Source organism: Pollicipes pollicipes, unplaced genomic scaffold (assembly GCF_011947565.3).
Source record: "Pollicipes pollicipes isolate AB1234 unplaced genomic scaffold, Ppol_2.1 Scaffold_1403;HRSCAF=1641_pilon_pilon_pilon, whole genome shotgun sequence".
NCBI lineage: Eukaryota > Metazoa > Arthropoda > Thecostraca > Pollicipedomorpha > Pollicipedidae > Pollicipes > Pollicipes pollicipes.
Genome location: NW_023595934.1, coordinates 1,602 through 5,510, shown reverse-complemented (window position 1 = coordinate 5,510; position 3,909 = coordinate 1,602). Strand labels below are relative to the sequence as shown.

Here is a 3,909-nt window from a genome sequence, read left to right as displayed (position 1 = left end):
GGCGATAGCTTTATGCGCAACGTAAAAAAGTCGACGTAATCACGTAGTTTATCATCCGTAATTATTATAAGCCAGTTGAAGGGTCTTGAAGGTAAGGAAGTTGAAAGGATGTGCCAGTCATTGAGGTCACGCGCCAACGAGTTGCCTCAGAACTATGCGCCGTTCGTTAATACTAATAAAACCACTCGACTTCCATACAATGCACGGTCTAGGAAAAGATCCCTATAGTTTCTCGTGTAAGGTCATCATGGGACCCGGCCTGGCCTCGCTGTGTGACCTGCCAAGCAACATCTTCGCTGCTTTAATGAAACACACTACTTACCGTTGCTGCCCGTGCATCTCTAGAATTGTACATCAGCACAATGGCCGTATCAACGGACAGCAGCTGAATTTCGACTAGTTTCTCGCGTTTTTTGGACGCCTCGATCACTAACCGCGCTTATAATGCATCATGTTTTTGTCGTTTGCTTTTTATTAAAGCCCTTTGAACCAGAAATGATCATTTCAGGGCTATGGGATGAAGGGAAATGGTTAACGGTGTGGGCAGACTTGCATGCTTCTGGGGGCCAACAGCCGAGCTTTAACTCGCGCGTACGCCCTGGGTACCCGGTCGGGGTCCCCTTCCCACGGGGCTCCCGGCCCACTCGTGGCTGACGCATGCGGCCTGCCCCGGACAAGCTGAGTGCCGCGAGAATGCAGGATGAAGCAAGATAGAGGATAAAAGGGAAGGATGTAATAATACATAATGCAGGCTTTTGCCTTCAGGGCACTCCTTCCAGTTTCTGACGGGCACAGTTCTGAGTTCATTTCTGTTATGAATACAAATTGTTGTAAACTTCACAACCTGTCCTCAGCAATTCAAGATTGCGCTTTTCCTAGGCTTAAAACAGTGGCCTGCCAGATAAACACGCCGCCGGGATTCATTTTTTCTTCGGTGAGTAAGGAGAGATGTCAAACTTTCTGGACTTTCCTGCGAGTTTGTACCAAAATTTTGTTAAATCTTCCAACATACGGCGAAAAACCTCTCTGCTAAGCGGAAGGTTCATGTCCCCCCTGTCCACCTCCTAAATACGCCCCTGTACCGAGCATAGTGGGCCGCCGCGTTCAGCCCCTTCCGGGCGACAGCAGTAACACGCCCGCACTGCTGCGATGTTTGCTACGTGGCAGGGTCTGCGTCTGAGGTAGAGCTCGGACATTACCCCACTTCCGTATCCCATGCCTTTGAATTGGTCTCTATACCTCGCCCAAAGCGCTTCAATCAGCTCTCAAGACATTTTGGAAATATTATTTTGGCTTTGCCATTAGGACCCCGCTCTTTGGCCCACTGATCGCTCGTTGTTCAGGTCGCTTCAGTCCCATCACCCAGCGGTCTGTGGACTTACTCAGGGTCCGGCCCGACTACCCTGGGCACTGCCTTGAAAACACCAACTGTCTCAAGTCTCGAGAATCTCTACCGCTGCAGCGCCGGGTACCTTCGGGACTCCGGGACCATGACTGCGAGATCGTGGCTCTGGGATCTCCGGGACTTCGGGACCGTGACTCCGGGACCGGGACTCCTTGACCTCCGGGACTCCGGGACCGGGACTCTGGGACCTCCGTGACTCCGGAACCGTGACTCCGGGACTTTCAGAACTCCGGAACCTAGCCTCCGACCCTGTAGGAAGCATCCCTCCTGCCGGTGGTACTCAATCCACAGACTCAGAGGTGACTCGGCTATTTGCTATCACTGCGAAAGGCGCTTCAAGTTATCGATCCCTCGATGTTGACTTTCCGGGCGTGCACGCGAAGCTCAATATTGACCGGGGTTTGCGTGTTATCGCGGCCAGCCGCCGACAAACAAAGCGGTGTGCTGAGACCGTCGAGTTCCCAGACAGCGAAGATGCCTGGCCGCCAGGTTCTCTGACCTGTGCGAAGGCGGGGCCTGTTGCGATTGGTTAGAAGCGCCGCACAGTTTTTATGCGACCGGCAGTCATCTCAGACGGCCGGTTTTAACCAGCGGGGCCTGCGCCTTATCAGCACCGTGGTGTGCTTTGACGGCGGCCGGACGGGCGTCACACGCCGCAAAAGCCGGCAGTGATACCGGAATAATCCGGACAACCACACTTGCGGCCGCCGCCGGCGCCGCGCTGCCCCGGCGCCTGTCACAGCGACGCAGTCGGCCGCCGGCGGTACGTGACGCAGCACTCGGCGTAGCGTGAGAAGATGCGCGCACCGGGCCGGGGCCGCGCCGGGCGTGGCTGGCCGCCGCTGCATGGCGCTCCTCCCGCCAGCCGCGCCGCCGCGCCCCATCTCGTCCTTATCGTGGCCGACGATCTGGGCTACAACGACGTGCCGTGGCACAACACGCTGCTGCGCGCGCCGGCGCTGGCGCGGCTGGCGGCCGGAGGCGCCGTGCTGGAGCAGGCGTACGTGCAGCCCTCTGCACGCCGAGCCGCTCCGCCCTCCTCACCGGGCGCTATCCGTTCCGGCTGGGACGGCAGCACGACGTGCTGTGGCCGGAGGAGCCGACCGGGCTGACGCTGCAGGCCGAGCTGCTACCGCGCCGGCTACGCGCCGCCGGCTACCGCACGCACGCCATCGGTAAGTGGCACTTGGGCTTCTGCCGGCGCGAGTTCACGCCCACCGCGCGCGGCTTCCAGTCGTTCCTCGGCTTCTGGACCGGCTCCCAAGACTACTACGCGCACACGCGCAGGCTCGAGGACGGCTCGTTCGGGCTCGATTTCCGACAGAACCTGAGCGTGGCGCGCCAGTACCGCGGGCGCTACTCGGCCGAGGTGTTCGCCGAAGAGGCGGAGCGTATCATCCTCGCTCACCAGTCCGAGAAGCCGCTCTTCCTGTACCTGGCCTTCCAGAGCGTGCACGCGCCGCTGCAAGTACCCAAGCGATACCGAGACCTGTACCCGGGTGTGCACGACCGCGACCGGCGCACGTTCTGCGGCATGGTGTCGGCGCTGGACGATGCCGTGGCGCGCGTGGAGAAGGCGCTCCGGCACAGCGGCCTCTACAACAACACTGTCATCGTATTCACGACTGACAACGGCGGCCAGGTGCTGGCCGGCGGCAACACAACTACCCGCTGCGGGGCAATAAGGTGACGCTGTGGGAGGGCGGCACGCGCGCCGCCTCCTTCGTCCACTCGCCACTGCTGAAGAAGCGGGGCTACGTGAACCGCGGCCTGATCCACGTCACCGACTGGTTCCCGACGCTCCTGAGGTTGGCCGGCCGGCCACCGTGCCCGCCGACGACCTGGACGGCTTCGACCAGTGGGACACGATCTCCCGCGACCGGCCAAGCCCGCGCGACGAGCTCGTCTACAACATCGACGTGGAGAAGCGGCTGAGTTCCGCCATCCGCGTCGGGAACATGAAGCTCATCTGGGGCCACCCGGCAGCAAGAACGGCTGGTACCCGGAACCGGGCGTGATCGAGTTGTGGCCGCTGGTGCCGACCGAGCTGGCGCCGACGCGCTACCAGCTGGCGGACCACCGCTGGACGGGCGACAACACCACCTGGCTGTTCGACCTAGCGGCCGACCCCACCGAGCACATGGACCTGTCGGCCGAGCGGCCGGCCACGGTCGCCGAGCTGAAGCACCGGCTGCTGCGCCACCGCAGCCAACTCGTGCCGGCCGATTGTCCCCCCAACGACCCGCTCGGCAGCCCCGACAACTTCGGCCACGTGTACGCCACCGGCTGGTGCTAGCCTCCCTCCGTCGGCTGCTGGTGGTGCCTCCCATGAGCTGTCGCTATTGTCTACTCGGTGACCGTTTCCAGTGCTGCACTTTAGGGAAGGAAGTATCACCGGCTAAACGCAGCAAAAGGTGTGGACAGGAAGCACTTTATAGGCACATTAAACGACGTTTGAAATCCACTCTGTCTTTGCAGCGGGTTGCGTGATACAACTCTTTCCA

At 60.5% G+C, this 3,909-nt stretch overlaps 1 pseudogene; it reads left to right on the top strand.

Moving 5' to 3' along the window:
• The first annotated feature begins 247 nt into the window (after positions 1 to 247).
• Positions 248 to 3,701, top strand: LOC119095564 (arylsulfatase B-like; annotated as a pseudogene).
• The last annotated feature ends 208 nt before the right edge of the window (positions 3,702 to 3,909 follow it).